General features: G+C 51.1%; 1 protein-coding gene across 7 annotated transcripts in view; it reads right to left on the bottom strand.

Annotated features, from left to right (window-relative positions):
• ITSN1 (intersectin 1) overlaps window positions 1-14,078 on the bottom strand; it is a 246,746-nt gene that overhangs the window by 41,845 nt on the left and 190,823 nt on the right. The gene's annotated exons all lie outside the window — the stretch shown is intronic.

The following is a 14,078-nucleotide window of genomic DNA, read 5'->3' on the forward strand; positions in this document are numbered from 1 at the left end:
AGGCTGCAGGAACTCAGAAAAGTAGATGTTCTCTGTCCTGTTGGAGGAAGGTTCTACGAGGACCTGATCATATGTGTGCCAGGTTTCCATATAGCTGGGGAGGAGGGGGGCATTATGCTGGGGCATGGGGCCAGAGTGCCAGGTACATGCAGGGATGCTGCAAAAGATAAGCCAGGGGCGCGGGCAGGGTAGGAAGTAGATGAAGTGAGAAGTGGATTAAAGAGGTCATAATGCCAGAGGGATCGAGAAAAGAGCAATATGGAAGCTTGGGCCCTGATTTTTCATCTTTAAGGGAAAGGATCTACTGATATCTCTGAGGACCTTCAGCCCAAATCCTCTGGCTAAATGGCCCCAGGAAATTTCCCGGGTGGTCCAGTGGTTAAGACTTTTTTCTTCCAATGCAGGGTATGTGGGTTTGATGCCTGGTCAGGGAACTAAGATCCCACATGCCACACGATAAAGCCAAAAAACTTTTAAAAATAATAATAATAAATAAAATGCTATTTGTGACCCAATGGACTGTAGCCTGCCAGGCTCCTCTGTCCATGGAATTCTGCAGGCAAGAATGCTGGAGTGGATAGCTCTTCCCTTCTCCAGGGGATCTTCCCAATCCAGGGCTCGAACCCAGGTCTCCCACATTGCAGGGGGATTCTTTACCGTTTGAGCTACCAGGGAAGCCCACCCCTCCCTACTTAAAAAAATTAATTAAAAAAATAAATGGCCCCAGGTTCGGGGGCCAGTTAACCCAGTTTCTGGAGCTGGCATCTACACAGAAGGCATCTCCAGGGTTGGCCTGAGCAGAGGAAGTGGAAAAGCCACAGCCCTGGTGTCTCCTGCCAGGTGTGAGCTTAATTCCCTCCAGGCTACCTAGATCCTCCTGGGAAAATGAATCTAATCTAATGTCCTCCACCTCCAGGGCACAGTGGCATGTGTGAGGCAGCCCATCATGTAGGGAAGGCAGATGAAGCCCACAATGGATGGGTCGAAAAGAAGACTCTGTGATCAAAGCCGTTTTTCCTTGCCCTGCAGCTGATGTCTGAGCCCCTCCTCTCTGACCTGTGCTCTTATGTGTATGTGTTCAGTCACTAAGCCACATTCAACAATTTGTGACCCCACGGACTGCAGCATGCCAGGCTTCCCTGTCTTTCACTATCTCTCAGAGTTTGCTCAAATTCATGTCCATTGAGTGAGTGATGCCATCCACCCATCTCATCCTCTGTCGTTCCCTTCTTCTTTTTCCTTCAGTCTTTCCTAGCATCAAGGTCTTTTCCAATGAGTCAGCTCTTGGAATCAGGTAGCCAAAGTACTGGAGCTTCAGTGTCAGTCCTTCCAATGAATATTCAGGACTGATTTCCTTTAGAATGGACTGCTTTGATCTCTTTGCAGTCCAAGGGACTTTCAAGAGTCTTCTCCAGCACCACAGTTCAAAAGCATCAATTCTTCGGCACTCAGCCTTCTTTACGGTCCAACTATCACATTTCCGTATATGACTACTGGAAAAACCATAGCTTTGACTGTATTTATGCATTTTCACGGTATGACCGTAACTGTGCTTGATGCTGGGATTCAGTGATGAAGGAAGTAAGACAGGTGTTTGTCCTGCGGGAGCCTTGGTCCACTAGCAGCTGAACCATCTCATCCACACTCTGATCTTTGCCGATGTGCAGTCATCTCGTAGAAGGCACCATGCCCCTTGTCATCCACGCCTGAGACCTCAGAGTTGCAAATCCCTAAGATTGGATTTTTATGTGGGGGTCTAGAGATGCCAGGTGGACATGGAGGCCTGTAGCGAGAGTTGGGGAAAATTCCACCCAATGACACCAAAGCCCTCACTGGGATATGTCTAGCTGAGATCAGGCACCCTTCTCCAGCCTGTCCTGGGTATCCCCCACGGCCTTCGACTCAGCTGCACTCAGTCCCAATCCAGAATCTTAAAAGTTGCAACGTGGTTTCCAGATTAGCTTAATTCTCTCCCAAGAAGGAGAATCCAGCTCCATGGACTGCTAGGCAGTTTCATGACTGTTGAGAAGCAGTGAAAATCCAATTACTCTCAGGGATAAGTCATCTCTTTATTTTGCATCAAGAACTTTAGTAATTTTTTTTCTAATCAAAGGCATATCAGTCATGACTTTATAACTAATGCTGGAATTCCTGGCACGCTGTCAAGCGCCCCACTGGTCTGCACTTGTTAGCTCATTCCTGGCCTCTTTAATGTCACCCACCATCCTTATTTCCCTTTCTTTCTGAGTTCCTGCTTTCAATGTGTGCCATCATGCAGTATTTTAGGGGTCCTTGGTGTTGTCACTATTTAGTTGTTAAGCCGAGTCTTACCCTTTTGTGACCCCATGGATGATAGCCAGCCAGGCTCCTCTGTCCCTGGGATTTTCCAGGCAAGAATACTGGAGTAGGTTGCAATTTCTTCCTCCAGGCATCTTCCTGACCCTGGGATCGAACCCACGTCTCCTGCCTCTCCTGCACTGACAGGTGGATTCTTCCCACTGAGCCTCCTGGGAAGCCCTTAGGTGTCCTTACTAGCCACCTTAAATAAATCCTTTGGGTACACAAGGCAGATTAAGGTATTGGAAGTACAAACACACTTTTATTGCAGTATGATGAAGGAGGCTGTGGTTTTGCTTAGAGGGATCTAGGAATATTTTTCAGAGGAGGAGGAATTCAAGTTGGGCTTCATTGGGCAAAAGGGTGGGTGGGTAGGAGTAAACATAGAGAGGGAGCCATCAGTGAAAACAGGGGTAAGAGTCGGGTGGTGGGGCCAGGAAGCAGGTGAGGAAGAGGTAAGCAGAGGCTGGGGTACCAAGAGGGAAGGAAAGTTAGCATGGATGCTACTCTGAGCCACACGGTTCCAAGCACAGTTCATGGACTCACGGAATCCTCCCCAATAATCCTATGTGCTAGCTATGGCTGCTATACCCCCTTGAACAGATAGGGAAACAGAGGCACAGAGATGTTAAGGAACTTGGCAGAGCCTCTGTTAATAAAAGGTAGAGGGAATCCGACCCCTGTGTTCTCGGTCCTGATCACTCTGCCTCTCGCCTTGGTGGAAGGGTGATGAGTCAGTCGGCCAGACTACTGGAACACAGATGGGGCGGCTTAGACCACAGCCATGTGTTGTCCCACAAGTCTGGAGGCTGGAAGTCCAAGATCAAGATGTGATCGAGTCTTGGCCGGCCGTCTTCTCCCTGTGTCCTCACATGGACTTTCCTCTGTGTGCCCTCATCCCTGGCGACTCTTGGTGCCCAGAAGTCTTCTTATTAAGGACACCAGTCAGATTGGATGAGGGCCCCTGCTGATGGCCGCATCTTAATGACCCTTTAAAGGCCCCATCTCCAAACACAGTCATATTCTGAGGCATGAAGAATAAGCGTACGCACTTCAACACGTGCATTTTGGAGCCACGTTTCAGCCCCTAGTAAGCGGGGAAGTGCGGTCCAGGGGGCTCTGGATGAAAGAGTGAGGCACCTGCACTTTGTCGGCGGGGGTTGCTGTGTGGGTTTTCTGTGCAGGCTCTCTCTAGCTGTGGGGAGCTTTCTCTTCATTGTGATGCACACACCTCTCATTGCGGTGGCTTCTCGTTTCAGAGCACAGGCTCCAGTGTACGAAGACTCAGTAGTTGTGGCACATGGGCTCAGTTTCTCCATGGCGTGTGGAATCGTCCTAGATAATCAAACCCATGTCTCCTGCATTGGCAGGTCGATTCTTAACCACTGGACCACCAGGGAAGCCCAGTGTCTGCATTTTTGTCTATGGCTGGGGAGCTCAGGAAGGTCTGGCTGTACTTTGGGAGGGTCACTGCAGCAGCTACAAGAAGGATGGAGGCGGGTCATGGCTCTTGAGTTTGGCTGCACATCAGAATCACTGAAGAAGTGAAAGGGAAAATCGCTCAGTTGTGTCCGAGTTTTTTTGACCCCATGCACTGTAGCCTGCCAGGCTCCTCTGTCCATGGAATTCTCCAGGCAAGAATACAGGAGTGGGTTGTCATTTCCTTCTCCAGAGGATCTTCCCAACCCAGGGATCAAACCCAGGTCTAGTGCATGGCAGGTGGATTGTTTACCATCTGAGCCACCAGGGAAGCCCAAGAATACTGAAGTGAGTAGCCTATCCCTTCTCCAGGGGATCTTCCCAACCCAGGGATCAAACCCAGGTCTCCTGCATTGCAGGTGGATTCTTTACCAGCTGAGCTACCAGGGAAGCTCAGAACCACCTAATGAGACTTTAAAAAAGCCCAGTGTCCCTGCTGTACCCCAGATCCACCAAATCTTACTGGATGGGGTGCGACCTAGGTGTCCATAACTTGTGAAGCTTTCAAGTGGTTCTGATGTCCAGCCAAGAGTGAGGACCATGCCATGATGGGAAGCTTGCCTGGAAACAAGGTGCCTGGTGTGGAAAGGGAGCGAGATTCAGAAACTAGATCTGTCCAGGCACATGCCAGATGAGGGTGGCCACAACCACTGAACCGAATGCAGCCCAAGGCAGGTCACTCAGGGCACTTGTCCAAGGAGACGTGATGGCCGTGACCACAGAATGCCATCCTCTGAGGCCATCCACACGCCAGAGTCCAGAGAACCTCCGATGCTTCGTTCCCGGAGACCACACTGCCATCACCAGACTCCAGCACCAGGGCCAGAGCTTGAAAGGTCACTCTGCTTGATGCCCTCATTTTATGGATGGGACAGTAGAGTCCAGAGATGGATGAAGATCAGGAATAAAACTTCTGCCATCAGGAATAACTTTTTGCTCTTGCTGTCTTGGGAAATGCAGACTCACCAGGAAATCGTGAGCTTGTAAAAGAGCAGGTCTGAGAGTGGTCCATACCTGTGGCTCTCCCAGTCCATTCCCAGATAGCCCAGTTGAGAGGAGACTCCCGTCCTTGGAGCTGGAGACTGCTGGGGGCTGGTGGCAACCAGGCTGGGTCAAGGCAGCTGGTCCCAGGTTGACCAGTCCCAGGGAAACTCCAGCCCAGAGGCAGCTCTGGACACCAGACCAGATCAGGGTGGTCCATGGACAGGTGGGGACTTCTCACCACGACGGAACTTTCTTCCCAAGGGTCTAAGAACAGCCTGGTCCCCTGCGGTCCTCCTAACTTGGCCAACTGACCCCGCCAGAACACAAGAGACCACCTGAGCCCGTGACATCTCTTGCTCATTTGTCAGCAACGGCAGAGAGGCACCCAGGTCCCTGCTTTCATGGAGCTTCCATTCTAGCGGAGGGGAGACAGAAAACCAAACACAGAATCAATACATAGTATTCAGGATGGTATAAGACTGATGAGTAATAAGTCTCACGATTAAGAAGCTCATTGCCTGGTCTAGGGTCTTCTGTGGATTTATCCTTTCAACAGTGGTGCTTCCCCGGACACAGCTGGTGTGCTGTTCTAAGCCACATGCAGCGGGGAGACTGGACACTAGGGAGGGGGCTTTCCTTTCTCTCCAGCCTTTCTGGGCAGGAAGGAGTGAGCCTGTGGAACAACAGGGTGGAAACAGGACTGTTCATTCTGGACACTTCCTAAGCAAGGCACTCTGGGTGATACCCAGGTGGAGAGGTAGGTTCCACCTCCAGTTTCTAAGCTGACAGGGAGGACTTGGTGTCAGGCAATACTAAACACAAAGGCAGCTCCCACTGCTATTGATTCACGTTTGTAGGTCTTCATGGGATAGGGCCTGGCTCCCGAGAAGCTCACAGTCTAAGGAGGGAGTGTCTGTCTGTGCGTCAGTCTCCATCCACTCAGTTTAGGTACAACAAGTGACTGGGATTCAGCAAAGTGCTCAGACATGGCGGGTGAGTGGAGCTGGCCAAGGCAGCAGAGAAAGAAGGGGTGGAGGCAGGCAAACAGCTGGGGAAGATGGGGTGAAGGCATTCAAGCCGAGGCCCACCAGTGGCTTCAGCTTCATGCAAGAATCTTGGAGAGCGTGGGGATAGAAGGTCTGGGTAGGTGAGACTCAATAGGCAAAAGGAAGGGCTGGATGATGGGAATCCGTCGACTGAAGCCTGAGCACCACCTCCCACTGGATGTGCAGGCACACAGAGCCCTGGAAGGAAGACGAACCTCAGGGAGGTTGACTTGCGCCATCTCCAAGGCAGAGAAAGCCTCCACATCTATGCCATCTCCCAGCCACGATGCCACAGTGGGGACCGGTGATGAAAGCAGACCTCTCCATCACGTAATCTGGAAGTCAGATGAGACGGTTTTCCAGAGAGCGAGCTGGAAACCCACTGGGGCATCAGAAGCCTGGACTTCTGTTTAGGGTTAGCGTGGTGATCCCAAAGGTGGCCGAAAGAGCTAGAAAGAACATTAGACCATGAGGCGGCAGATCAGCCTGGGACTTCACCTCTTTAAGCACCAGCGTCTCCTCCCGGAAGCCAGAGTGGCCACAGCCCCTGCCCCTAAAACCCGTTTTGATGTCAGAAACCTGGAAGGTTTTTAGGTTAACAGCAGTCACCTAATAATGGTCCTGTCAGCAGATTAGAAAGGAAGGCCCTGGTTGGAGAAGGCTGAGCACAAATGGGCAAATAGGTGGGACTAGGAGATCCAAGCAGTCCATCCTAAAGGAGATCAGTCCTGGGTGTTCATTGGAAGGACTGATGTTGAAGCTGAAACTCCAATACTGTGGCCACCTAATGCAAAGAGCTGACTCATTTGAAAAGACCCTGATGCTGGGAAAGATTGAGGGCGGGAGGAGAAGGGGACGACAGAGGATGAGATGGTTGGATGGCATCACCGACTCAATGGACATGAGTTTGGGTGGACTCCAGGAGTTGGTGATGGACAGGGAGGCCTGGCGTGCTGCAGTCCATGGGGTCACAAAGAGCCGGACTCGACTGAGCGACTGAACTGAACTGAACTGAAACGAGGAGAGAGTTGGGCCAGGTGAGGGCCTCACATGGGTGGGAGAAGGAAGTAGGATCAAGCAGGGCCTCACAGATCAAATGCAAGATTTAGGACGTCATCCCAGGAGCACTAGGACACCCCTGGACAATTTTAAGCAAAAATAGTTGCATGCATATGTGTGTCCTAACATTTACTTATTTATTTGGCTGCCTCTGGTCCTCGTTGCGTCATGCAGGAGTTTTCACTGCTGGATCTGGACTCTCTAGTCGCAGCGCCTCGGCTCCGGAGTGCACTAGCTCAGTCGTTGCAACATGTGGGCTTAGTTGCTCCGAAGCATGTGAGATCTCAGTTCCTCAAGGGATTGAACACACATCCCCTACATTGTGAGGTGGATACTTAACTACTGGACCGTTGGGGTGACTCCAGTTGTTAGGTTCTCAAAATAACTCTCTGCCTGTGGTATGCAGAAGAGGCTGGAAGACGGGAAGCAGGGAGCAGGTACCAAGTAGAAGACTTGTGTGTCTTTATGAAAGGAGCAGGAGAAATCCATCAGCCCTCAGGGCCTTTGCACCTGCCATTCCTGGGGCTTAGATTGCGCTCGCCCTTAAGGCTTGCATGCCGGCCCTCCATGCCCTCTGATCTTCCGCCACCTGTCGCCTCTTCAGAGAAGCCACGTGCTCCAACCCTGGCCCTCCGGCACACGCAGCCCATTTCAGCCACCACCGACTGCAATGATTCTGAAACGAGTCTGCTCCTCCTCCCACTCCTGCAAGCTTCAGGAGCACAGGTGCCTCGTCTGCTGGGGTTCTGCTGAGCCCAGTCTCATCACCTGGATCTGTATTCCTCAGCCAATATTCCCCAGGAAGGAGCAGCAGGAGAGGACCTGTCTGCTAGAGATCGCAGGCAGGCTTGTCTCAAGGGTGGCGTCCTGAGCCTTTGATACAGCAGTCAGGAGGTGGGTGGGGAGGGAGGGGACAGACAGATGTCCTTCTGCCCCTTGACGATGGGGCGCGGGTAGGGGGAAGGTTACTGCCAGAGATCACACCAGCGGAGGATTCAGACTTTGGGGTTCTTCTCATGGGGGCCTCAGGACTCCAAGGTAACGCCCCAGAGAGGAGGCAGAGAAGGTCTTCTAGCTGCGCCTCTGCTGCTGAGGCCGGAGGGTCAGTGAGCAGGGCAGAGGTTCCCAGGCCCAAAGATCCGGATCCTGAGAAACACAGGGAGGCAGGAGGGAATTAACTTCCTGTCTTCAAGCGTGCTGGGGGCGGCTGCTCAGGAGACGGTACCGTGGGGAAGCACCCCCTAGGGACACACGTTCCTTAGCCAAGCCGCATGGTTGCTTTAAAAAAAACATCGAGCTTCTGGCATGTTTGGGGGCCAAACGTTCCAGTCTCTGCTGGCAAGAGAACACAAGGCCGCAGAACGCAGGGATGAGAAATAAAGGACCCAGTGACTCAATGCCTGTGTGACAGGTTTATTGTGGTGCGCCGCCTGGGCTTGCCAACCAAGCCCACAGATGTGACATTTGAAAGCCGCATGCATTCCACGGGCTCTGTTGGCCTCCCCGCTACCAACCAGCCGTGTGAAATCCGGGGCAGCTTCTCCCCCTCTGCTAGGAGGGCTGCTGAGGCTGGGGCCCAGGGCCTGGGTGTCCCTGCACGTTTAGAGAGCATGGGAAGGTGTCGAGAAAAAAAAAAAAAGCTAAAAAGCTGCTGGCTTCGACATGGGTGGGCCTCCCACTGACACAGAGGGGGCCCCCGCTCTGCACACACGTGAATGAGGCAGTCTGACAGTTTTCGGGGAAGCTGTCCAAGCTCTCTGAAATCCCCATCTGCAAAAGCATGTTTTCCGAAAAGTCTTAAAATGCACACAATCTATAGGCTGCCTGAGTTGAATGCAAGAAAGCAGGAAGTCAGTTAAATGCATTCCGTGATTCTCACCAACCAGGCACAAATGCCTCTTCTCCCAGCAACGGTAACAACAAGGCTAATATCTATCGGGAGCTTAATATCTGCTAGGTGCTACTGTGATCTTTCCATCTGGACACGAGGAAACTGAAGCACAAAGAGGACTAAGTAATCTGACCGTGACCACACAACCCGTAAGAGGCAGAGCTGGGATTCAAACACGCGCTGTCCTGCCATCTTGTCCTGCTTCCTAGCCTCTAAAAGGGCCCAGGATACAGTTATGTGGCTCCCTCATGCTCCCCTCTACTACTCCCCAGAGGAAAATAAAACATTCCAGGGAATCCCCTGATGGTGCGTGGTTAGGGTGGCTCAATGGTAGAGAACCCACCTGCCAATGAGTCAGGAAGATTCCCTCGAGAAGGAAATGGCAACCCACGCCAGTATTCTAGCCTGGGAAATCCCATGGACAGAGGAGCCTCGTGGGCTATAGTCCATGGGGTCGCAAAAGAGTCGGACACGACTTAGTGACTAAACAATTACAACCAGTGGTTAGGACTCAGTGCTTTCATTGCTGTAGACTGTTTCAATCCCTGTTTGGGGAACTAAGATCCCCTAAGCCGCACAGCGCAGCCAAGAGAAAAGAAAAGGAAAGAAAAGCAAGTTTTCCAAAATTTTAAAAGAAATGGAGCCAAATATTACATTAATATTGTAGATAAGTTGTGTTATTATATACGGCAGCCAAGGAATGAAAATTGAGAAGCTAGGCTGGGCACAGAGCAAGGAGGGCAAGGCTGTCTTTGGAAAATCCGCCTGCGGTTGGGGTGAGAAGGACTAAAGGCTGAAGAAGCCAGTGGCATCTCGAGCCTGTGTGTTGAAGGGGTTCGAATCCTTCCCTCCCACGGAGCCCCAGCCAGGGGAGGACCACGCAAGGGGAAGGGGAACTGGTTCTCCGTCTTTCCACAGATGCAGCCCCTGATGAAGAGAAGGCAGGCGGCTCTGAGGCCCTGGCAGAGATGGGCTGCTTTCTCAAAATCACCCCGTGAGAGAGGAGCAGAAGGCAAATCCGGGAGCTGCCTTTGAGAATGTCACTACAGCTCCCGGACCCTCAGCGCCCTCAGCTACAAACTGCAGGCTGGATGCCCAGTGCTCTCCAAGATTCCAGCCTCACCAACTAATCTACCTGCCACCACCCTGGCCCCTTCCTGTGAGGGGAGCCGGGACTGCAACAGAGTGGACTGGTGTGCATGAAAGCATGGGGCAGGGCCCGAGGGGGGAAAGGACAGCTTGGGCCTTGTAAGCGGAGTCACGTTACGCGATACTGAGTGGCATAGCATCCTCCATGAACAATGGCAGCTCCTCCTCCTGGGTCTGTTAGGAGAAGCTACATCTAGAAGATGCTCTCATTTTTAAAAGCACTGAGAGGGTAACAGGCAGGAAGGCCAGAGGTTCCCAAGTGGCAGGCGGTAATAAACTGCACGTGGCAGATGTTTTTTTTTTTTTCCCTTCTCTACACAAGATGAAAAGAGGCTTCTTTTAATTCTGTGTTAAGGACATCTGGTTCTGCCTTGAGCTAACCAATGTACTTTTCTTATGGAAATGTTTTTCTTAATGAAACTATGTATTTGCTTTGCAATTTGCCTTTCTTCAAAATGGTTCTGCCTAAGACTAACCTTTTTTTCTTTTCTCAAACCTTGGGCTGCTAATGGCTCAACAAACCAGTATTCCTGTCAGTTGTTTTATGGCCAGGGTGGGGAATGACACGTCTCGTGCCATCCTATCTCAAAATTGCCTATTGTGGAGGGGCCTGGTGAAACTCCCTCAGCCTTGAGGTGTCTCTCTTATCTGATTAATAGCTTTCTAACAGACATAAAACACCTTGCTAAAAACTAGCAAGGGGGCACTCTTTCTGTCCCCTTCTGACGTCTATGTCAGAAGCTTTCCCTATCTCTATTACACTTTAACAAAACTTTGCTACACAAAAAGCTCCAAGTAGTCAAGCCTTGTCTCTGACCCTGGATCAAAATCCTCTCCTCCAGAAGTCATGAATCCTAGCTCAACACAGGGCTCGCAGCAGCAACCTTTCAACATGATGGGCTGGGTCAAAAGGAAGGGACACTTCCTCTTTTGAGGCTCTGACACTATGTGCCAAGCAGATGTGGGAACAGCAGCTGTCAGCCTCTACCAGAATCTTTGATAGAGTTATACTTGTCTGCTTGCTGGTGGCACTGTGACCAAGCTACTGATGTGGGCGTTTAAATCACAGTCTCTCTGGGTCTGTCACACACACACACACACATCCAGCCTGTTGACAACATAAAATAACATTGCTGCTGCTGCTGCTAAGGCGCTTCAGTCGTGTCCAACTCTGTGCGACCCCATAGACGGCAGCCCACCAGGCTCCCCGGTCCCTGGGATTCTCCAGGCAAGAACACTGGAGTGGGTTGCCATTTCCTTCTCCAATGCATGAAAGTGAAAAGTGAAAGTGAAGCCGCTCAGTTGTGTCCGACTCTTAGAGACCCCATGGACTGCAGCCTACCAGGCTCCTCCGTCCATAGGATTGTCCAGGCAAGAGTACTGGAGTGGGGTGCGATTGCCTTCTCCAAAATAACACTGTAGCATGCTTAACAGGAAGTTGTATTGACACAACAATTTTATGGCTGATTCTCATCTTCTATAAACAACACAAATTTTTGTGACTGAAGTTATATTATCTTTAAAAAAATGCCTGAGTTTTCAATTCAAAGAACAGAACCTTCTTAAGAGGCAACGGAAACTTCTGAAATGGAATTGCCACACACCCAGGAAAATATTCTGGAAGTCCGCTTTTTATGTGTGGCGTTTTCTTAAAGAAAGCCCCAACAGAGGCCTGGCTGCAATGAGATATTCACATGGAGCTGTTGTGATCCTTGACTTTATTATGTTTCTCTAGCCTACCAGATCCAAAACATCAAACATTTCTAAGAAAGGGCTATTTTTCTGGACAGTTCTGGAACCGCTGGCATTCCATGCAGTTTCCATAAAAAATTCTCTTGGGTATTTTGGGAATGAAAAAGAATGAATAGGATTAACTTATCACTTTGCTAGAAGGGAAAATGAATATTCACTGTCCTTCAGAAGTGATGTTCACTCCTCCAGGAAGCAGGACTGACTGAGTGTCAGGCCCGTTCCCCAGCTGAGACTGGGGCTGGCACGGAGACCAGGCAATGCCCCAGCATCCCTGGTCCTCAGCCTCCTTCACTGACCACTGATGGAGCGGCTTCAGGAACAGCACCTGCCAAGGAGACTTGCTCTGGGGAAGCTCACGCCTAAAAGGGAAGGCAGACACAGCATGGTCTCCTCTCCAGCGGGGATGGATTGTATGAGAACCTGAACTCAGCGCTTTCCTGTTTCACTAATCCCCGGACCCACCCATTCAACAGGCTTTCTTGAGCACCTGCCCTACAGCATGCCTGGTTGTATGAGTGTACTAGGTTGAGTCACATGCAATCGCTGTTTTATAGGTAAGAAGAATACTGGCAAATGTTTCATATGGGTAAACCGCTTCGATGGGCTTCCTAAACAAGGGTTAGCAGGTTTTTCTTCTGGTGGCACCCGAGAAGGTGGTTGTGGTTGTTGTTCAGTCATTAAGTCATGTCCGACTCTGTGACCCCATGGACTAAAGCATGCCAGGCTTCCCTGTCTTTCATGATCTCCTGGAGTTTGCTCAGATTCATGTCCATTGAGTTGATGAGGCTGTTTAACTGTCTCATCCTCTCAACCAGAAAAGAACTCACCAAGCATTTGTCTGTTCACCCGCTAACAGGGAACGTGAGCTGGGTCTAGACCGCTGTAAGAGAGGTTAGTTTTACCCTACCGATGATGTGCTGTTGCCATAGTAATCCTGCTCAGTTTGAGAGGAATTGCAGAGGACCAGTTACCACTTGGTAGGGAATCTGGGCCTGCCCTTTTTTCTCCCAGAACAGAGTGGACATGCAATGACATACAGCTCTGTAACCTTACAAGGGAATGAATCCTTCCTTTAGACTGGCTTCTCCCAGACATCGTTTTAAGCAGAGGCAGCCTGGAGCGTGGGCCACGTGGCCACCTTCAGCCCTATGGGTTCTGCTCTGCACAGCAGAGGCAGCCAGACACAGAAAAGCAAGTCAGAATGGCAAAACGAAGGCCCTCTCATGTGTCCATGTGCCTCTGGGGCAAAACTGTACCTAGAGTTCAGTCGTAAAAATATTCACCCAGAGCAACCAGGGGAATATTGCCCACAGCAGCCAGAGGGATGAGAGACCAGGCTGTCTCAGCCCTGGTACTGGTGACACGGGACCACGTCCGCTGTGGGGGTCATCCTGTGCATTGCAGGATCTTCAGCAGCAACCCCGCCTCTACCCACCAGAGGCTGTCATCTTCCTTCCCTCTGGTTGAGAAGCCCAGGGTCAGAAGGACACTATGATCAAATGCAAACTGCATGATCTGTGAGGGGGAAAGAGCAAGATTCCTGGAGACAAACCTGTGTCAACACAGCCTAAGAGGGTTGATCTACAGACAGGGGGATGGAGAGAGAGAGTTGTGGAGAGTATTATCGTGGATTACCCACCTTGACAATTGCATCTCTGCTAGCCAAAACTCAAAGCTGGAAACACTGACTTATTCGGGTGAAGGGGGCGGGGTGGGGGGTGGGAGCAGGTGGTCCTGGACAAGAGACAGGGCTTTGCTGACCAAGAGGGTGGGGTGGGGGGCAGTGATGGGGATCTCTCCCTGCACCTTGGGGCCCCTGTATGACACTTCTGCCTCAAACAGCCCCTTCTCTTCCCAGCTTCATCTGGCTCCTTCTCATCCTTAGGTCTCCCTTCTTTCTGGAAGGGTTCCCTGATCTCTCCCTGCAGCTGCCCTTCCCGAACGTTGGCTTTGGATGTCCTCCTCAGGGTCACCTGGCACCCGTTAGCTGTCCTGGCACAGAATGCATCAGCTTCTCTCACACACACACACACACCCCTCATATATTTATGTACATACATGTATGCAGCAGTTTGGTTTTCTGCTTGTTCCTCCCATTAGAAAGTGAACTCCATGAGGACAGGGACCCAGTCTTCACTGATGGAGCGGCACTCTCTGCCCCAGAACCCAGAGCAGCGTCCACACCTGGTAAGTCTCTCCCCGCAACTATTTGCTGAACTGATGAAGGAACTCACTTTTCCACTGAATGGCAGGGGAGGACCAATAAGCGAGGTTCCTGAACGGATTCAAGCCGTGGTCTGTCGTAGCCAACAGTTTCATCAGGGTGTACACCCGTCTGTTTCTGCAAATTCAACTGGAGTTTGCAAGGCAGATACAGATGG

This window comes from Bos indicus x Bos taurus, chromosome 1 (genome assembly GCF_003369695.1).
Source record: "Bos indicus x Bos taurus breed Angus x Brahman F1 hybrid chromosome 1, Bos_hybrid_MaternalHap_v2.0, whole genome shotgun sequence".
Taxonomy (NCBI): Eukaryota; Metazoa; Chordata; class Mammalia; order Artiodactyla; family Bovidae; genus Bos; species Bos indicus x Bos taurus.